Here is a 24,305-nt window from a genome sequence, read left to right as displayed (position 1 = left end):
TTAACCGCTAGTCTTGGGTTGTTTTCACAGGCGGAGGGCTGGCCTACGGGTTGGCCCTCCTAACCACCCAACTCCATAATATTAAACTTTAAAATAGCGCAGAGAACATACAGGGTAAGAAACACCTGATAGAGGAGTTGGTAAAGTCACATGGACAGTGTGCCAGAGGTCGCAGGTTTGACCTGACCTCCAACTAATTTTTTTTTCCATTGTGTCGATCGTCAAGGCCTTTGGGAGGTGCCACGTGTTGGCCTTTAGGCTTGCCATGTGGCATTCTTCCATTGGTCCTTAAATAAACCAATCACATTGCGCCAACACACCACTATACAACCCAATCAAATGATGCCACTTGTCCTCCTAGGATTCATTATTGACCACCATTAACCATGCCTAGTCACCTGCCACGTCAGTAGTATGGAATACTAACTCTGTAGTGACTGGGAATTTCTTTTGAAAATTTCGCCTATTTACCAAAGCGATCAGAAAACAATAAATTTCTCATACAAGCTTAGTTTTTGATAAAATGAGTTGTTCTAGAATCGTTTTTCCGAGATGGATGTGGCCATTCAGGTTTCGAGCCATTCTGACAACTTTGATTTTTGAGCTAAATATTGAGCACCTGATCAATTTTCCCAAAGTACACCCTTTGCATGTGTCAACTTGCTCTAGTGTACCTTTGGGAAGACTGAAATAAATTTTCTCTAGTGTACGATAATGCAAGTGACCCAATTACCTTTACCACAACTCACTAATGTCCTCACTTTGCACCTTCTCTACTTTTGAGCTCAAGGCAGCACAATCTTCTACCTCCAACTTGTTGATATTCTTCACCTCGATCCCTTTCCTCTTTACCTATCCCATGGCTATGTGACAAAGCAATGCCTTTCCCTTACTAAACATCACATCATAGCCTGTATCCTCCATCATGGCAATGGATACGAAGTTCTTCTTCAACCTGGTAACATACATAACATCTCTCAAGGTGAGAGGAGCACCCAAATCCCTCTGAAAAGTAACTGTACCCAATCCAGTAGCACTATACCTCCCGTCATCAACCATATTGATATGAATATGGAGATCCTTCTCCTCCAAGTCACTAAAGATGATCTGATTTATAATATTATATTGTCGTGCTAAGATCCTCCTTAGATTAGAAACAAAGTGCTTTCATTATGCTTACGGATTCATGAATTTTTGCAAGTGAAATGATTAGTTTTTATGTTAATTTTATGAAAAATTTAAAATATATAAGATATTGAATAGTAGTATAAACATGTACATAACATCATCAAAAACACATTACAATAGGAACATGATAAACGAGTTCACCGCTCCTGGGCTACGTCTCCTTGGTCCAGCTTCCAATGGCTTGGGCCTCTCTATTATGCTCAAAAGTGTAAAAATAAGTGTTTACAATGCTCAAATGCTTCTGAAACCTACTGCAATGAGTCCAGAATATCCAAAAATGGCTATCTAGCCTCTTTTTGAATCTAATTTGGTGGAAAACCGAAGAAGTTATGACCTCTCCTAGTTTTCCCAATATTTGCTCCACAAATTGCACCATTTTCAGCATGATCCCACAATTTTGCTCAGAAAAGTGCTAACAGGGTCAAGATTTCATCGCGCGATGACCATAAGCTATCGGCACTGAAAACTCCATGAAAGATCACAATCGGTGGAGAACAGGCGGTTCTTTTGCTGCATGGGTGATATGTGATTGTGATAAGAGGCGGACCCGATGAAACTCTCAATTTCAGCCCATAATCTTATCTCATCTGGGGTATTGAAAATCACAATTGGTAGAGTCAAGGGGTAACATATTTATGGGACTCTGCTTTGTGTGATCTGCGATTGCGATTATCGTATTGCAACCCAGTACACTAGGGGCTGATTTCTGTAGTGTCATTCCTTTTTTGATGTGCGATCACATCGCAACCTTGATCCTGTCGGGGCTGATTCTTTAATACTTTCCTTCTGCGATGTGCGATTGCGATTATTGCATCACACCCTCCCTTGCTCTGGGGCCAACTCTTTAACACCGACTCACCTCCGATCTATGATTTTTGAAATGTGGTGCCAATGGCATCCTGCCACTTGACACTTCCCCATTCGCTGAAGAGTCATGCCACATCATCTTCTCCTACCATCTATCCAAATCAAACCTAAACTTTCACTTTCTCTAACTTCTTCATATGATCTAGGATTTGAGTGTCATTTGCACCATTAGAATCAAGATGACGAGCACTTCAATCTAAAGCTAATTTCATCAAGATTCTACCACTTTGAGTTTTGAGCCTATTTTTGAGCACTTGGTCACTCCTCCCCACTGGAAGCCTTTTGGACCCCAAAAGATCACTTTCAATTATCTAGCAGGTGAGGGTACAGTTCCCTCACCTTTCCAAACTCTATCCATTTGGCTTTTTCCATGTTACTATGAGTAGCAATATCCTTCTTACCAAGATGTTACAATACATTATGATGCAAATGGTAAACAAATTCCTCCACTTGATTATTTTGACTCAAGCTTGAATGCACATCTTGAAAGTATGTACTTTTCTAGACATGACTTCCATGTAAAAGAAAATTATTCTTGAGGATAGTAATTACACAAACTATAGGCCTAGATAGTACATCAAAAAACTTGTCACTTATACCTTTCTTATACCTTTTGACCAAGTGGAATGGTAGAAGAAAACCAATCCAATGAAAGTTCCCTTGTCGCTGTAACTTAAACACTTCACCATTGAATATTTTTGAATAAAAAGAAATGGGCTTACCACATTGCATAAAGAATGTTCCCATCATAGTCACATACATCAACCTGAAACTCAAATGACTTTTTCAAGTTTAAAAGAGAAAGTATAAAGGCTGATCTGATCTTCTGTTTTAAAGCATCAAATGCCTCTTGTTGTTTTCCTCCCCACTGAAATACATTTTGCACAACTACCAAAGAATGAAATGAGATACAGTAGAAGAAAAATTAACAAAATCTTTCCTCCAACATTGGGTTTCTCCCAAAATACCTCTTATCCAAATGACTATCTTAAGCATTGACGAATCCATAATGGCATCAATCTTGGAGAAGTCTAACTTCAACTCATCTTCTCCAATATCATGGCCCAAGTACATCAAAGAATTTTTATCCAACATATACTTTGACATCTTCAATAACAAATGTTCTTAACATAAGACATCAAGTATTTCTTTCTCATACATGACATGTTCATAATGAAATTTAATGAAAATAAAAGTGTCATCCAAGTAGACTATCATGTCTAGAAATGGTTGCAATACATCTTGCTTCATATGCATGAAAGTAGTAGGAGAATGGAAAAGACCAAAAAGCATAATAAGACATTCAAACAAACCTTTATTGGTTTTGAATGGCCTATTCCATATGTCTCCTTCAAGAACTCTACTTTGATGAAAACCACTTCTTGAATCCCATTCAATGAAATGCTTACCATTCTTCTTAGACATCAAAACAAGGGGTGCACCACATGGTAAAGGAGAAGGTCGAATGATCCTTTTGTCCAACAATCCTTGGATTTGTTTTGTTATTTCTACACTTTCCCTTCTTGACATCTGATGCATGTCAATGTTAGAAAGAAGACACTTTTGCTACAATGGTATTTCATGTTGGATTCTCCTCTTGGAAGGAAATCCCTTTGAATTCTGAAACACCTCGTCATCATGGTTAGCAACATCAACCAAAATAGTTTTTGAATTTGAATTACAACCATCAAATGCTTCATAATCAACATCAACATTGGGTTTGATCATAAGAAGCACTAAATTCTTGCTTGAATTCACTAGACTTTTCATTTGCCCCACATTAACTAATGAAAGATTTAGTTTCTTGCGATGATCTTGCACAATATACTCCACACCATCCTTAAACAAGTGGTACTTGTTTTCATGATGATAACAAATTACTTTTCTATCATAAAGGTAAGGACTACCCACAACAATTTTTGATATATCAAGCGGTACAACATCTAATTCAACTTTGTCATTGAAGTTTGATGTGATTGGAAACTGAAGAATACATTTTCTTGTAACCTGTAAATTCGTGTCCTTGCATATCCAACCCAATGGATATGGCTTGGGATGTAAAATGGTTTCAAGATTAAGTTTCTTGACTAAGTCATCATATATCAAATTAGCTTGAGACCCACTATCAAAAAGTGTGTTGACTTTTGTATGTTTTGAGATTACTCTCACATGAAATAATTCAATCCTTGTTTCTTCATTTGGAGTACTAGTGTGACAATTTGATATACTAGTGCTAGCAATGGATTTTTTTCCTTTTATACCCATGGCTGTAATTTTAGTTTCATCAACCGAATCGGATCCCAAATCCTCTTGAACGATGACAACCATCTTTTCTTTTCCCTTGTTGTTGAATTTTTTTGGTTCGATTTCGAGATGAAACTTCCAACAATGAGCTTCATCGTGACCCTCTTTGGAAAAATGTTTTCATGTAACTTTATCTTCTTCTTTTTTGATAGACACATTTTTCTTTGCCTTCCCTTTGAAAACATTTTCCTTTCCTTTACTCTTAAATGGCTTTTCACTACCTTCTTCTAGGGTGTTTTTTCCTCTTGCTTCTCAAGGTGAGTGTCTTGCACACACACATCATCTAGATTATTGGGATTAAACATTAAGATAGTATGCCTAAGGTAACTGTGTAAACCCCCTATGTACTTCAGAAATGTTTCGTGTGATTGCAAACCTACAGCTAATATCAAAGACCTCTTTCTGAATTCTTGGGTGTATTATTGCACATTTTGAACTTTAAGCTGTCTAAAGTTCTGCCAATTCTTGATGGCTTTCTGCATATAAGATAGAGGGTAGAATTATCTTTTGATTGTAGCAATGAAATCGTTCCAATAAATTGAGATTGTACCATGTTTTTTAATCTCCTCTTGGGTCTTTGATTCCCACCATACTAGTGTTGCACCCTCCATTCTCAAGGAAGCTAACTGAATCTTTATGTCATCCTCTCGAAGGTTTTGAATCATGCAATAGACCTCCAACTAGCGAATCCAATTATCAAGATTCTCTGAATTCACTTCACCATTATACATCGGTAGCTCAAATTTAACATCAAGTTTTAAAAAAGGTGATTTACCAGTTCCTTTTGAAGTATGATGATGAGTATCAGTAAGGGTTGTGTTAGTGGAAGAGGGTGAAGATGCTTGTGAAGAAGGAGATGAGGAAGATGGTGGAGAGGGTGGAGGATTGTCTCCATTTCCATTACCTCCTCCTGAAGAGCCTTCTCCTTTGGAAGGTTTGGAACTTTCCCCTTGCAACCTGGTATTCCTCTCTTCGTAGAGGACATTTACCATCTCTGTCACATCAAAGAAAGCCTTTCTGAAGATCTTCTCATCTTTTGTCATGTTCGTAGGTTCTCCTTCATGATACATGATATCTGGAGTCTCAACTGTAACTCAAGGCTGAACTAGCATTGGACACTGTGGCAACCTTTCTCTCCTTTCACTTGACCCAACTTCAAGACTTCCAAGCATCTTCCCTTCTCCTCTTTTGAGTTTTAACCTTGTAATAATGACATAAACTTGCAAACAATTAAATCCTTCTTTCACAAAGAAAACCTAGAGCTATGGTACCAGAATGATCTAATTTAGAATATTAGATTGCTTTGCTAAGATCCTCCTCAGACGAGAAACAAAATTCTTTCATTGTGCTTAAGGATTCAATAATTTTTTCAAGTGAAATGATGAGTTTTTATGTTAATTTTATGAGCAATTTAACATAAATAAAAGACTGAACAACAACATAAACATGTACAAAACATAATCAAAAACACATTACAATAGGAACATGATAAAGTAGTTCACCCCTCCTAGGCTACGTCTCCTTGGTCTAGCTTCCAATGGCCTGGGCCTCTCTATTATGCTCAAAAGTGTGAAAATTGTGTTTGCAATTCTCAAATTCTTCTGAAAGCTACTCCAATTAGTCCAGAATATCCAAAAATGGATATCTATTCTCTTTTTGCATCCAATTTGGTTAAAAACTAAAGAATTTATGACATCTCCTACATTTCCCAATATTCACTCCACAAATTGCACCATTTTCGGCATGATCCCACAAATTTTCTCCAAAAAGTGCTAACAAGGTGAAAATTTCATTGTAGGGTGGTAATAATCTATCAGCACTGACATCTCCATCACAAATCACAATTGGTGGAGAACCGGTGGGTCTTATGTTGCGTGGGCGATATGCGATTGCGATAAGCGGTGGACCCAATAGAACTATCAACAACAACCCATAATCTTATTGCATTTGGTATATCGCAAATTGCAGTCGACGAAGTCAAGAGGTAACATATTTATGGGACTCTGATTTGTGTAATCTGCAATTGTGATTATTGCATCGCAACCCGGTACGATGGGGGCTGATTTCTGTAGTGTTGTTACTTTTGTGATGTGCGATCGCATCGCAACCCTAATCCTATCGGGGCCGATTCTTTAACACTTCCCTTCTGCGACGTACGATTGCGATTATTGCATCACACCCTTCCTTTCTCTGGGGCAGATTCTTTAACACCAACCCACCTCTGATCTGCAATTTGCAAAATGTGGGGCTAATGGCAGCCTACCACTTGGTGCTTCCCCATTTGCTGAAGAGTCTTGCCACATCATCTCCTCCTGCCATCTGTCCAAGTCAAACCTGAACTTTGACTTTCTCTAACTTCTTCATATGAGCTTGGATTTGAGTGGCATTCACACCGTTCGAATCAAGATGATGAGCACTTTGATTTGAAGCGAAGTTTATCGAGATTATAGCACTTTGAGTTTTGAGCATAATTTTGAGCCCCTGATCAAAAGAGCTCCTTGTTTCCATTCATGTGGAATGAAGCTCCATTGTCTAGGTACCATACACTACCCATCACTGATGACACCATTCATGCAATGAGGGTAAATTCTAATTCGAATTGAGAGGCAAGAGCCTCACTCACCACTCCTCATGAGGACTTCTTCTTAGACTTCTTGAGTGGACCATTTGTAGCAAAATATCCCAGCTCGTGATAATGAAAGCACTTGAATTTTGACATGTCCTTCTTCTTGCCTCCATGACAAGAAACTGATTTGGAATGGGACTCCTTCCCCTTATGTTTCTTTTCCTTACCTGCTAAGGCACAATTTTCCTCATCATCAATCTTTGATGAGGATCTATTCCTTATGCTCCTCTAAATCTCTTCTTGTACCAAATGCAACCATATTCGTTACCAATCTGGTAGCTTCTCCCTCACATTGATAGAGTCTTGATAACTGCGCCAACTCTTGGGGATTCCTAGAAGAGCTAGTCTCACCATATCATCCTCGATAATAGTAATCCCATCACTTCCAAGCTCATCTCGATAATGAGTGAACTTGGTCAATAATTTCATAATTGAGTCGCCCTTCTCGATATTGATTTTTTTGAGTTTTTCCTTCAGTGCCAACTTTCTATGGTCACTTCTATTCTAAAGCAAGTCTATCAATGCCATCCACATAACATACATAGTTTCATTTCCATGGAAACTTGAGATAATGTGGTCTCAAACTCCCTCAAGAATTATCTACCTTGCCTTCACCACACACTTCTTCCATTCGACCAGATTATTAACATCTGATGCTCGAGGCTTAGAAATCAATTGATCAATGAATTCCTTGAGGCCATTGTAATCCAACGCTTCTTCCATCCTGTCCTTCCAAGCTATGTAATTCAAGTTGCCTTCCAAGGCATACTTGAGTCTCAAACCGTAGAAAGCCATTTGTAGATCCTAAAGTATGAATTCCAAATTCGAATTTCACTTGTAAACCCAAACTCAAAATCTCTTCTGGTATAGTGTTTTTAGCTCCGATACCATGTAGATTTTTTTGTAGATTTAACATCTCATGTAATTTTCTAAAACACAAGACAAGAATCTATTCTACTCTTAACAAAAGAAACCAATAATGATTGATGAAGAAAATAATAAAAAAGAGGAAGAATATCAATCACACATAACACAATATTTCTCTAGAGAAAGAAATTTCTCAAAACCCCAACTATCTATATTGCATTAATAAAAAATGCAAGAAGAAAATACAATGTTTGTTTTCTCTAGAACAATCCCCACACAAGTATAATCAACTCACTGCCTCACAAGCTCGCTCTAGTAAACACATAGCCAATTTTGTTGCCTTCTAAGACCCTATTTCCTTGCATAATTCATAAGAGGATCAACCCATATTTAATTGGGAAATCCTTCTTCCAAAACTATGCAATCCAAACTTAGGTCCATAACTGATTGCATGGATCATTTGTACAACTCGAAAAATCATACAACTAATAGTACACTATCCCTACACTCTAGACTCAACTAGGTCTTTCTTTGAACTGACATGCATGATTTTCTCTTGGGTGAATCTCCAGTTAACTGGATTAGCACTGAGGATGCACCAGTGCACCAACTCACTACTAGACCTCTACTAGTTCGTCCAACAGTTAGAACTAGTTTAAATAACCATAACCAAGTCAAATTGAATTATCTAATTACAACTCAAATAAACTCATCCTAGACCTCTAAAAGAGAGGGACCATAGATACATGACTACAAAACTAATTCCAACCCTAAATTCCTAATTTAATTAAGTCAGTTAAACTTAATTAACTATTTACAAATTACTAGGAGAATATAATTCGAATTTAATTCACAATTTAATTCAAGGACAAATTAAACTAGAATTTCTTGTTTCCATTTCTGAACATGATCTTCATAATGACATATGTAATCATGATTTTATGTAATTTATGTAAAGAAGGGAAATAAAATTATTTTTGTTATGCTTGAGGCATGGGTTTCATGCTCAAGGAATTGTATTCTAGATCAAACTCCCATTGTAAGCTCTTAGGAATTATCATTGAGTCATTGTCATAAAGACCAATTTGGGCATGTTACATATTACATAGAATAATTTCTTTTGAGTCAAATAGAGTCAAATGACCCTCCATGACCAAGTCAAAATGCTAACAAAAAGTCAGCCTCAGGACGGCAACAAGTTCTCTCAAAATGAAGTAACATGTAGACTATAAAAGGAGAGCTTGACCTAATTTGTTAGGGAATCAATCACGTGCAAGAAACTCTAAAATCAACGAAGGGTAGAGTAGGAGAAGCGAACATATGATTTAGACTATCTTTGGGTAAGTATATCTATATATATATACATAAAAACTATGGCTGACGCATCATATGGCACAAATAATGTAGGCACTAATCATTCTTGTTCTCCATATCTCAGTAAGTCTTTCAAGAAGGCTAATATCATTTATTCATTGTGAAAAAGTGATGGAACTAAACATGCAGAAAAATCTCCATGTTGATATTTTGTGGCAAAGAAGTCCCAGAAGCAATCATACTATAGCTTGAAGGAACACATGAAAAATAAAATCCCATTAGAAGAACGACAATATCTTTGAAGACTCATGAAATGAAGGCCATGAAGATGGCAAATCATCAATGACAAGTACAGTACCATTGCAAAGAATCATGGGACCCAAAATACTAAGAAATATAGATAGGTGTCCATGAGGTATGTATAATAATTTTCTTTTTAAGGGTCCATCATAAGATGTAGTAGGGTTGAAGTTATGGGTTTATATTTTAAGAAAACCCTAGCATTTAGAAACCCTAATCTTAAGGTATTTGTTGCCTATGATTTGATTTCTAGGATTTGTTAGATTTCTTGGGCATGGGATAAAATCTAGAATGACATAGAGGGAAAATGTGTGATCTAAGGTTTGAATTTAAGAAACCCCATAATGACTTCTTGACTACATAAAACCCTAGAAAAGTAACTTGCCATCATGTTTTGGTATCATATTTTGCTTGGGTTACTTGCTAAAATAGTATTGAAGGTACAAGAAGTAAAAAAATGGATGGGTTGATCTGTTGAAAGGCATGATGAAAGAAGGGAACTATACAAACCATTATACACTATTCATAATAAAGATGAATAGCAAGCAAATAGTAAAATATGAAGGACCTTTTCCATGGTTCAATTCATCTTAGCAAGAAAGGATAATGGTAAGCATGGAAATTGAAGCAAGAGCTCCCAATTGAAGTAAAAGTCTACAAACTGGTAGCAGTCATCATAGGACAATGTAGTTATTGGTAAACTCATAAATCATTGAGTCATTGTCATAAAGACCCATTTGGGCATGTTACATATTGCATAGAAGATTTTTGTTTGAGTCAAATAGAGTCAAATGATCCTCCAAGAACAAGTCAAAATGATAACAACAATTCGGCCTCAGGATGGCAACAAGTCGGCTAAAAATGGCAGTGACATGAAGACTATAAAAGAGAGCTCGGCCTAATTTTATAAGGCATATCTCACACACAAGAAACTCTTAAATCAACGAAGGGTAGAGAAGGACAAGCAAGACATATGATTCAGGGTATGTTTGGGTAAGTATATATATATATATAAACTGTGGCTAAGGCATTAGCTGGCACAAAGAATGTTAGGCACCAATCATTCTTGTTCTCCATAACTCAATCAATCTTTCAGGAAGACTAATACTTATTTATTCATTATGAAAAGGTGATGGAACTAAACAGGCAGAAAAATCTACATGTTGATATTTTGTGGCAAAGAAGTTCCATAAGTAGTCATACTATAAATTGAAGGAACACATGAAGAAGAAAGTCCCATCAGAAGAACGAAGGTATCTCTGAAGACTCATTAAAAGAATATCATGAAGATGGAAAATGATCAATGATAAGTACAGTATCATTGCAAAGAATCATGGCAGCCAAAATACTAAGCACTATAGGTAGGCATCCATGAGGTATGCATAATAATTTCCTTTTAAGGGTCCATCATAAGGTGTACTAGGGTTGAAGTTGTGGGTTTATATTTTAAGAAAACCCTAGTATTTAGAAACACTAATCTTAAGGTATTTCTTCCCTATGATTTGATTTCTAGGGTTTGTTAGATTTCTAAGGCATGGGATAAAATCTAGAATGACATAAAGGGAAAGGAGTATGACCTATGGTTTGAATTTAAGAAACCCTAGAATGACCTATTGATTACATAAAACCATAGAAAAGTAACTTGACATCATGTGTTGGTATCATGTTTTTTTTGGGTTACTTGCTAAAATAGTATTGTTAGTACAAGAAGTAAAACAATGGATGTGTTGATCCACTGAATGGGATACTGAAAGAACGGAACTATGTGAACCCTTAGACGCTATTCATAATATAGATGAATAACAAGAAAAAACTAAAGGATGAAAGACCTTTGCCATGGTTGAATGCATCTTAGTAACAAATCATTATGGTAAGCATACAAATTGAAGCAAAAGCTCATAGCTAAAGTAAAAGTCTACAAACTGGTAGCAATCACCTTAGGACAATGTATCTCTTGGTAACTTCGTACATCATTGAGTAATTTTCATAAAGACCCATTTGGGCATGTTACATATTGCATAGAAGATTTTTTTTGAGTCAAATAAAGTCAAATGACCCTCTAGGACCAAGTCAAAATGCTAAAACAAGTTGACCTTAGCACATCAACAAGTTGGCTCAAAAGGCAGTGATGAAGACTATAAAAGGAGATCTTGGTCTAATTTGTTAGGGCATTAATCATACAAGAAAACTCTGAAATCAACAAATGGTAGAACAAGACAAGAAAAGCATATGATTAAGACTATATTTAGGTAAGTATATATACATATATATATATATATATATATGTATATATATATATATATACATATATATATATATATATATATATATATATATATATATATATATATATATATATATATATATATATATATATATATATATATATATATATATATATATATACATACAAACTATGGCTAAGGTAGTAGCTGGCACAAAGATTGCAGGCACCAATCATTGTTTTTCTCCATAACTCAATCAGTCTTTCAAGAATACTAATTCTCATTTATTCGTTCTAAAAAGGTGATGGAACTAAATAGGAAGAAAATTCTCCGTGTTGATATTTTTTGCCAAAGAAGTTCCATAATCAGTCACACTATAACTTGAAGGAACACATGAAGAAGCAAGTCCCATTAGAAGAACCACAATATCTCTAAATACTCATTAAAATAAGGCCATCAAGATGGAAAATGACCAATGACAAGTACAATACCATCGCAGAGAATCATGTGAGCCAAAATACTAAGCACTACAAGTAGGTGTCCATGAGGTATGTATAATAATTTTCTTTTTAAGGGTCTATCATAATATGTAGTAGGGTTGAAGACATGGGTTTATATTTTAAGAAAACCCTAGTATTTAGAAACCCTAATCTTAAGATATATGTTCCCTATGATTTGATTTCTAGGGTCTTTTATATTTCTAGTGCATGGGATAAAATCTAGAATGACTTAAAGGGAAAAGAGTATGATCTAAGGTTTGAATTTAAGAAAACCAAGAACTACCTCTTCATTACATAAAACCCTAGAAAAGTAACTTGACATCATGTTTTTGTATCATATTTTGTTTGGGTTACTTGCTAAAATAGTATTGCAAGTACAAGAAGTAAAAAAATGGATGGGTTGAGCCATTGAAAGTCATGATGAAAGAAGGGAACTATACTAACCCTTAGACACTATTCATAATATATATGAATAGCAAAGAAAAAGTAAAAGATGAAAGACCTTTGCCATGGTTGAATGCATCTTATTAAGAAGGTATCATGGCAAGCATACAAATTGAAGCAAGAGCTCATAGCTGAAGTAAAATTCTACAAACTGGTAGCAGTCATCATAAGACAATGTATCTCTTGGTAACCTCATAAATCATTGAGTCACTATAATAAAGACCCATTTGGGCATGTTAAATATTGCATTGAAGATTTTTGTTTGAGCTAAATTGAGTCAAATGACCCTTTAGGACCAAGTCGAAATGTTAACAACAGGTCGACCTCAGGATGGAAACAAGTCGACTAGAAAGGGAATGCCATGAAGACTGTGAAAGGAGAGTTGGGCCTAATTTGTTAGGGCATCAATCACTCAAAAGAAACTAAAATCAGTGAAGGGTAGAACAAGACAAGTGAGGCATATGATTCAGACTATTTTTGGGTAATTATATGTATATATATACATACAAACTATGGCTAAGGCATGAACTAGCACAAAGAATGTAGGTAACAATCATTGTTGTTCTCCATAACTCAAGCAGTATTTCAGGAAGACTAATACTCATTTATTCATTCTGAAAATGTGATGGAACTAAACAAGCAGAAAAATATCCATGTTGATATTTTGTGGCAAAGAAGTTCCATAAGTAGTCATACTATAACTTGAAGGAACACATGAAAAAGAAAGTCTCATTAGAAGAAAAAAAAATATCTCTAAAGACACATTAAAAGAAGGCCATGAAGATGGAAAATGATCGATGAAAAGTACAATATTGTTGCAAAGAATCATGGCAGCCAAAATACTAAGCACTACAGGTAGTTTTCGATGAGGTATGTATAATAATTTTCTTTTTAAGGGTCCATCATAATATGTAGTAGGGTTGAAGTTATGGGTTAATATTTTAAGAAACCCTAATATTAAGGTATTTGTTCCCTATGATTTGATTTCTAGGGTTTATTAGATTTCTAGGGCATGGGATAAAATTTAGAATGACATAAGGGGACAACTGTATGATCTAAGGTTTGAATTTAAGAAACACTAGAATGACCTCTTGATTACTTAAAACCCTAGAAAGGTAACTTGACATCATGTTTTGTATCATCTTTGGCTTGGGTTACTTGTTAAAATATTATTGTAGGTACAAGAAGTAAAAAAATGGATGGGTTGATCCATCGAAAGACATGATGAAAGAAGGGAACTATACAAACCCTTACACACTATTCATAATATAGATGAATACCAAGGAAAAAGTAAAATATGAAACAAATTTTCCATGGTTGAATGCATCTAAGTAAGAAGGAATCATGGTAACCATACAAATTGAAGCAAGAGCTCATAGATGAAGTAAAAGTCTACAAATTGGTAGCGGTCATCACAGGACAATGTAGCTCTTGGTAACCATATTTGAAACGTTGACAAATATGGTTATTACTGTGGATACTCTATGAATTAACTCAAAACATCATAAATCATTGAGTCATTATCATAAAGACCAATTTGGGCATGTTACATATTGCATAGAAGATTTTGGTTTGAGTGAAATAGAGTCAAATTACCCTCCAAGACCAAGTCGAAATGCTAACCACAAGTTGGCTCAAAAGGTAGTGACATGAAGACTATAAAAGGAGAGCTCGGCCTAATTTGTTAGGGCATCAATCACACACAAGAAACTCTGAAATCAGCTAAGGGTAGAATAGGACAAGTGAGGCATATGATTCAGACTATTTTTGCATATATATATATATATATATATATGTATGTATGTATATATGTATTTATGTGTGTATGTATATATATATATATATATATATGTATATATAGATACATACATACATACATACATACATACATACATACATACACACATAGATAGATAGATAGATATATGTATGTATGTATATATATGTATATATTAGTGTATATATATATATATACATACAAACTGTGGCTAAGGCATCAGCTGGCACAGAGAATGCAGGCACCAATCATTCTTGTTCTCTATAAATCAATCAGTCTCCCAAGAAGACTAATACTCATTTATTCATTCTAAAAAGGCAATGGAACTAAGAAAAAATAAAAATCTCCATGTTGATATTTTGTGGAAAAGAAGTTCCATAAGAAGTCATACTATAAGTTGAAGTAAAACATGAAGAAGAAATTCGCATTAGAATAACTACAATATATCTAAAGAGTCATTAAAATAAGGTCATGAATATGGGAAATGATCAATGCCAAGTATTGTACCATTGCAAAGAATCATGGTGGAAAAAATACTAAGCACTACAGGTAGGTGTCCATGAATTATGTATAATAATTTTCTTTTTAAGGGTCCATCATAATGTGTAGTAGGGTTGAAGTTATGGGTTTATATTTTAATAAAACCCTAGTATTTAGAAACCCTAATCTTAAGGTATTTGTTCCCTATGATTTGATTTCTAGGGTTTGTTAGATTTCTAGGGCATGGGATAAACTCTAGAATGACATAAAGGGAAAAGAGTATGATATAAGGTTTGAATTTAAGAAACCCTAGAATGACCTCTTGATTACATAAAACCCTAGAAAAATAACTTGACATCATGTTTTGGCATCATATTTTTCTTGGGTTACTTGCCAAAATAGTATTACAAGTACAAGAAGTAAAAAAATGGATGGGTTGATCCATTGAAAGGCATGATAAAAGAAGGGAACTATACAAACGCTTAGACAATATTCATAATATAGATGAATAGCAAGGAAAAAGTAAAAGACGAAAGACCTTTGCCATGGTTGAATGCATATTAATAAAAGGGCATCATGGTAAGCATAAAAATTGAAGCAAGAGCTCATAGCTAAAGTAAAAGTATACATACTAGTATCAGTCATCATAGGAAAATGTAGCTCTTGGTAACCTCATAAATCATTGAGTCATTATCATAAAGACCCATTTCGGCATGTTACATATTGCATAGAAGATTTTTGTTTGAGTCAAATAGAGTCAAATGACCCTCCAGGACCAAGTTGAAATGATAACAACAAGTCAGCCTTAAGGATGACAACAAGTCAGCTCAAAAAGGAAGTGACATGAAGAATATAAAAGGAGAGATTGACTTAATTTATTAGGGCATCAATCACACACAAGAAACTCTGAAATCAATGAAGCGTAGAACAAGACAAGCGAGGCATATGATTCAGACTATCTTTGGGTAAGTATACATTTATCATCACTAACTAAGTTTTTGGGTAAAAGGAAGTCTCCTTCTCAAGCCGTGTTGCCAAGAATGCAAGGTGAAGTCAAGTGAAGAAGACGTAAAAGGAATTTGACCATGTTTTGCACTGATGTAATGTCCTATGGTTTTTGAAGAGATTGAGAGATTGTAGATAAGAATAATAAGTTGAAAAGTTGTAGTGAAGGTATTGGTCCGAAGTCATGATGTAAGGGAGAAACTTGAGTTGACTTTGCTAGAAGTCAAGAAGAATTGTGACTTGTTCTTGGAGGGGTCATCTAGTCAAGGGTCTAGGTTTTGGAATTCATCAAGTGAAGATTCTATAAGAAGAATATTTCTCGTGGGTTTTCCTCTCAGATTGGAGAGGTTTTGGCCCTGGTTGATTGCCTACATCTTGTGTCCTTTGTCTTGTTATGGTTTGGTAACTATTTGATGAATAAGAACTCTAATAACAAACAAGTGAAATAAAAAGATAATCTAAAGAAGTAAAAATACATGAAAAACAATTATTAAAAAGAAGATAAATCACCTTCATTGTTATGCCCTAGATTTCTCAACAAATAACATAATCAAACTCACACAAATAGATGGTTGAATCTTACATTTTGCATAACATTGGATGTATATGGGGGAATAAATGATTCCTTCATGCCAACACTAGACGTATTGATAGGCATAAATGAATCCTGCATGTCAAGAAAATGCACGCTTAGTAAAAACACAAATATTTGTAAATATATAAAGTGAAATAAGTTAATTAAATACACAAAAATATTGATAAAGCTTTACCATTAGCATAGCCTTAGATTTATTAAAAGGCGTGATAGGGTTTGGAATGACTTTAGAGATTGTCTACATTCTACAAACATAAATTAACATAATATAATAAGGAACATAAGATAATTGAAACTGTAAAAGATGATATTCAAGCTTACCTCATGCACCATCATAGCAATGTCTTGCCCTTGTGCATTTGTTAACATTTCCATAGAAGAAGTTAAGATCATCGAATCCACCATAGTAGAATAAGTAACACCCATAGGCACATTCTTAAAAAAACACATAATAACATAAAAATAAGAAAATATTGGTTTGAGAACATATGCAAGTGACATTAATAACACAATTCAAATTCACCAGCACATGAACAATAACATACACAAATTTCAGTATGTTTCAATACATAAAAAAATAAACAATACTCAATATGAAAAGTTTTTTTAGGTATATAGTATTGTATTTCTCTTATGTAGGTATTGATGGCATAAATTAAAGGCTTTCAAAATTTCAATTAAGGAATTGATGTGTGGTAGATCACGTGCCTCCACCAAATATATATGTTTCTTTCAAGTAAAACCTTAAACATTCAAATTACTTAATGTTCATTACTATTAAAAAATCAGTACTTAACTTGTAAAGAAAAATTATATTGTAGCAAATCCTTAGAACTATAATAAAGTAAAAATATCAAAAAATGTCATCCTCACATGAAATTTCCTCATCTGATGGCATAAATACCCCATCATTAATATACCCTAAATCCACAAATAAATTAATATCATCATTTTCATAGTCTTCATCACCTTCAACTACACATAAATTAAAATCAATAAATTCATCACCTTCATGGACTTTATGCCCATGTGGTTTCTCATGTCCTCTAACACTTCAGTAAACTCATCGTCATCTTTATCTTGGTCATATGCATCATTGATAATAAAATTTTCATCATCTCCATCTTGGCCATCTATGTTTTCAGGGGGAACTCCTTTATCTTCAAGTAAATCATGGTCCTCTACATCTTGAACAAATGTTACTCTTCGTCCTCTTGGATCATAAGCATCACAAATGACCAACCAAGTTGTTCGAAATTTGGATTGAGAAAAATTTCATCACATTGACTTGGAAACACACAGGGTTAAGAAGTGGCTTCAAAACTAAATGTATAGATCATATGGAATCCATTATTATGGAGCAAGATATTTTTTTCTTCTCCAAATTCGATAAGCTTGTACCATTCAACATGAAAAACAAATTTCTTGAAAGACATAAAATCAAGCTCTATAATATCCTCCAACACTCCATAGTAGCGATGTGTGCTTTTGATTGGTTGTATATCATTTGCATGTGAAATACACCACCTCAAATGATGTTGAAACTCCACAATCATAATTTTTTTCTCTTTTCATCAACTTTTATGGTGCGAAAATGATGACCAAAATTCCACATTCCTTTGTAATATCTTACCTAAATTCATACAAATATCAACTAACTAGATTCAAGGATATAAAAGTTAATAAAAAAATTATTAAATATATGCAATATATTAGTATTTATCACCTCCCCATTTATATATCCTTTAATGAAATTGAATTGTTGTTGTGTCACTCTATCCTTCCCTTTTGTTGCCTCACGTTTAATATTGGTATTTACCCAATTCCATGAGCATCTCTGTAGCCACTTTCTTTTATGGCTTGTAGGCAATCCTCGAGTAGTGTTTTCACCATGTCTATTATGTATATTGATCCATGCATTTTCATATTCTAATTTTTTTTGTTCAACATACTTCTCCATCCATTCCAACATAAAGTTAGAATTGTATGCAACATACAAATGTAATGCCTCCCACTCCTTAGCATCTACAATGAAAAATATATTTGTTCAATGAATTAATAATTATTTAAAGCCATGTATTATAAAATTTAAGATAAAAATAACTACTAATAACATTTTTGTATACCTTTCACCCTCTAAATTTTCTCCTTAAAATGATTGAGATTGGTTATAATTCCATAATAGCCGAGCTTAAAGATGCAATTGAGGTAAGTACTCACTCAAATGAACCATTCCCTATAAAACCAAGTACCCCTCAACTATGGATCCTTATAGTCGAGCCTTTTGCATCAAAAATTGCTTTAAGACCTTCATATATCTCTCCATGAGGCACATTGTTAGAATATGAATAGGACCACACTATTTAGTCTTTTCTACTAGGCGTACAAGGCAGTTCTCTTGGGAAGTAAAGAATATTGGAGGGAATCACATTTTAATATCACACATCAAAAGTGAAACATTCCTCTTTCAATACTCCAAGTCATCCTGATGTATCTCTTTAGATGATACCCACCTACAAGTATTACCTTGTATTACAATAAAGACTTGTGATTTCTTGTAAACTAAAAGTAGAAACTCATATAAAGGCATAACCAATGATTCAGTTCAATTGATAAGATTCATGGAAGAGTATGCACGATGGATTGAAAAATATCTCAGATATTTACATAATTTGTAAATATTCAAAGTGACATCTTGGTCAAAAGTATTTGGTATTTCCCGACAACACATACTACATGACTATTAATAAATAACCATGTTCAAATATGCATGAACTTCAAATATGCATGAGCTGATTATATCACTATACTAGCATGACCATCAACAAATAACCATGTTCAAATATGCATGAATTGATATTGTCACTAGGATATACAATTTTCTAATTAAGTTTCCAACAATTCTAACATGTGACAATGTTACCTTTATCCAATTGTTCCAATCATGTGTTTTTAAGCCTGAGAACTCTGATCCATCTCTTGTGAATAAGTTTTTTAATGCCGCACCAAAGCCTAAACAAAATCTTATGCTTTTCATAGTATAAATGATGTTTTCTTTCTCATATGATGTAAAACTCCATGGAGCATGAACATATGAGTTGTCTTCATCCAACCACATGTTCAACATGATATTGGCAACTCAAAGATCCTTTCATAAATTTATTTTTTCTTCAAGGTTAGTTCAATTTAGATGTTTCCAGAAGCACTCTACCACATTTTTCCCAATGTGCATAGTATCAAATAGGTGGTCTATTGGCAGGTTCTCATAATATTCTAATTTGTAGAAAATAGAGAGTCTTTTCATTCCTATGGGAAAACATGTCCCTTCTTTTTTGTCATACATCACTTTCCACCTAGCAAGGTTCATATTTATTGGCTTCCTCATTTCCACTTCCTTTCCATTGAAATTATGTTTATCACGCACTCGATGGTGATGATTTTGTGGTAAGAATTATCTATACTCATAATAGATAGATTTATTGAGAACCCTTGATTGCCTATGCAATAATTTTGCCCACATAACAGACAACCATGTTTTCCCTTTGTTTGTATTCCTAAAATAAGATTGGAAACCATATTTAGTAAATGGTAAATGAACAAAATAATCATAAACATAATTTATATTATATTACCACAATAAATAGAGAGCCCCGGGGTGTCATGAATTGTCTAGATAAGAATTGCATGAGAGAGGAAGTTTGTATAATTGATATGTCTTGATACATCATACATATTTACACCATCCCATAATTCATGAAGCTCATCAATGAGGGGCTCCATGTATACATCCATATCTTTTACCTGATATTTTCCTAAGTAAACAAACAATTTTTTCTTAGGATTAACTGAATTGAAATAATTTTATATAATCTTCAAGAGAGCATTGCATTCATATGTTCTAGTACATGGTATGATAAGAGTTAACATTGCATGTTCCTTTTTCATTGTCATCTAAGGGGGGATATTTTTGTTTATAATTAACACTGGCCAAATAGAATATGTTGTCCTAAGATCTCCAAAAGGATTGACACCATCCATTGCTAGATAAATTCTTGAATTCTATGGCCCATTTCTTAAATGTGGCCATTTTTCCTCAATCTCTTCCAAATATTTACTATCCGCAACCATACGCATGACACCATCTTGGCTCCTCCCTTGTGCATGATAATCCATATATTTTTCCAACTCCTTGCATTTGAACATTTTCTTGAACCTTGGCTTTAGTGGAATGTGTCGTAGTACTTTATAAGGAACCTTCTTGGATACTTGATCTTGACTATACCTATTTGTGTGACACACTAGGCATTGTTGTAAATTTTCATTCTCTACATAGTACAATATATGATAATTTGGACATGCATTAGATGTCTTGTACTCCATTCCAATGTCTTTCATTATTGAGGATACTTCTCTATGAGAATGATGCAACTTATTTTGAAAGTATTTTGTTTTCCAAAAGTCTACATAGTGCAACAAATCATTTTTATAAGTATACACAATATTCAAAAATTTTAAGACATCAAGAGCATTAATTTATAGGAATATCAAATCCAACCTTAATATATCAGTAAAGCATGTTTTTTTCAATCCATGTGTAACCTTCAAGTTCAACAACAACAGAAGTGTCACCAATATAGAAAATTCATCATTTGCAAAAGGAGGTGTCCTAGCCAACTGAGCTAGGGGTGAAAAAATAAATTCTTCAAAATATGTGTAGAAGTCTTCGATAAATTCATTGACACCAGCCTCATTTACCTACAAAGTTATTTCATCGATAAATGTGTCTTGTATTTCATATTGAGAGTGGCTATTATCAATATCATCTGTTGGTTGTTTAGGAATATTGGGAACCATAAGAGACTTTTCATAAGAAAAAAAATCAATTGAAATGATCGATAATAATGTATTATATAAGGTGCATATTTATTTATTATAAGAATAAAAATTTGTTAATTATAGTATACCTCTTCTATATAAACTCCATGGTCCAATCTATGGATACCAACAAGCCTTCGCTTCTTTAGTTTCCTATTTTGGCACATTTTGCAACTGCAATAAATCATTTGATTGAAGTATTCATTTGTCCCTGGAGTAGATTTTGTTGCCCGTTCATCTGAATATTTAGATGATGATGTGTTATTTCCCTTAATGCACCATGTACTATAAACAATAAGATTGCAACTTTTAACTTGAGTATTACTTCTTTTTCAAGAGAACATGACCAATGAATAAACCTAGGGAGTGAATCTATGAATATTTAGTTTTTTAGTGTATTTTTTGGCTCTTTGATCACTTGATTGTTTGTAATTTTGTGTTTTTTTTTGTTTCAAGGTAGTGTTTAGTTCTTCTGTGGGAATTATATCTAAAAAAAAACTGAGATCTAGGTTCAAAACCCTGAAAAACACTCTACCAATGTGTTGAGTGAGCATTGAAGATCTATCCAACACTTCGAGGCAAGCTTCTGAGAGCGTTCCAACAAGCCTCTAACTGGTCACAAACAAAATTTTGAAGTATAATTTTAGATTTATTTCTAAAAATAAACCTGGGCTCTAAATAAATCAACAACATAAATACTAGAAATACCAAAAGAAACATAAATACTGGGTCTGCTATTTTGTATAAACACCAAGAAAATAATGTAATAGAAATATTCAAAGAAAAGTGTGTGGACACTAGTTAGGATCATTACATAAATAGCTATTGAAATATATGACATGTAAAACCATAAAATTATTCTAAAATATGTTGGTTTAAACTTTTATGTATGTAATTTCATTGAGGTAATTCTGTGATTGAAGTAGATTGAAGTAAGTTTTGCATTTGTCTAAAGGCCCTAATTTAACTTGGCACCTTACCTCCATGTTTTTCCCTAGCTAGTAGGATAAAGACATTTATTGTTGTTATAAGATTGTATAAGCCTTACAATCAAGGTTTGACAGAGTTTGATAACTTTTATTGTTTTGTTTCTAATTGTAATTATTTCTCTAAATAGGACTGTATAAGCCTTACAGTCAAGGTTTGACAGAGTTTGATAAAACTTCACTATTCTATTTCTAATTGTAAATTTTTCTCACCTTATATGGCAATATTACATACATTTACGATGAACTAGGTGCATAATAACTTTCCCTAGCAACTGATTTGTGAAATGGACAAAAATACATTCAAGCTACATAATTTCTATAATTGACCATGTCTATTATCGTTAAAATTAAGTAGCTTGTTGTCATATACAATGGTTAAAGCCAATTAGCCTTGGATTCCTAGCCATTTAGATGTAAAGCTATCAGCAAAAGGGATGTGTCTCAGTTCCAAAGGAGAAACATGATGATGCACAATTAAGTAAGTTAGACAAGGGTTTAATTCACCACACTAGAATGACAAATTGGTTAAACTTTCTTTGCATATTAGTATCACAAATTTGTTGATCCACACTAGAATCTCTAGGATCTAGTAGTGTTTGCTACCAGATCCATTTCAACCAACTTGATAACTCTAGAACCATTCCATGCTGTAGAAAATAGCTACTGTGTAAGAAAAAAAATTAATTAAAACCAACATCTTTTGAGTCAAGTAAAAAGGGAATCCACATGGCCTCACATCCATCAGCTCACAAAAGGTCTTGCCCTCAAAAATATCACTGGATAGGTGTAAAGGGAATCTTTAGGTACATATGGGGCACTAATTACTGTGTTATTTTCTATGAGGAAGATGGAGGTAAAAACCTTCAGCTACATGGGTTTGTTGATGCTGACTAGGCAGATGACATGCACAATGGAAATTCTACTTGTGCTTATCTATTTATCCTGTTTTTAAGGAGTTTTGAGTTGGATTAAGAAGAAATGAGTGGTTTCCAAATCACGTATTGAGGTAGAGAAAATTTCAGTTACTTAAATAGCCAAGTCATTTGATTAAAGAAATTATGTAGAGCTATTGGATGAACTTCATGTTGTGGCCATATCTTGGAAATTATCAGAAAAGAAACAAATCTGATCAGTCAAATAGAGAAAGAATATTTTTGATCAGTTAAATAGAGAAAGAAGATTTGCAAATCCAAATTGGAATAATCCTATGTATAACATTCCATTCACTCATTTATTTCATTAAGTTGGACTATATATTTTTCATACCTATGAACATAAGGTAGTTGAGTGTAGAACCAGAAAATTCAAATCAACTACTCAGATCAAGCAAACTCAAGAGGAGAAAAAGACATGGTAGAACAAAAAGGAAGAGAAGAGTGAAGATTGTGGAATTGTCTTATATGCCCAAAACCAATGAAGCCAATATGTGGACAATGGATAGTCCAATCATATGAATGATGATACAATCAAATTATTGAAATCACTAAGAGAAGACAAGGCAGGAAGTGTTGCATTTGGAATTGATACTACATGAAAGATCACTTCATTTGGAATTGATACTAGAAAAAAGATCACGGGCAAAGGCATAGTCAACTTGGTAAATGGAAGTGGGAAAGATCAAAATATTCTTTTCAGTGATGGAATCAAGAACAACCTATTGAATATGAGTCAAATATGTGACTAGGGTTATAACATCACCTTTCACTCCAAAGGATGTGAAATAAGAACATCAAAAATAGGGAAATGTAGTGGTAAATCCTGCAAGAACATCAAGTAATGTATACATATTAGCTTCCCGTGAGCATGGCCATATTGTGAATTTCATGTTGTGGCCATATTGTGAAATTCATGTTGAATTTATATTTTGAAGAACATAAAGATAATTGGAATGGTGACATTTGCATCTCATAAATGGAAGATTACTTTGCCTGCTATAGAGCAGTGTGGTC

Source organism: Pinus tabuliformis, chromosome 4_2 (assembly GCF_031772625.1).
Source record: "Pinus tabuliformis cultivar Carrire ecotype Pingquan chromosome 4_2, CPIR1, whole genome shotgun sequence".
NCBI classification, from domain to species: domain Eukaryota; kingdom Viridiplantae; phylum Streptophyta; class Pinopsida; order Pinales; family Pinaceae; genus Pinus; species Pinus tabuliformis.
Note: the sequence above shows the minus strand (reverse complement) of the source record.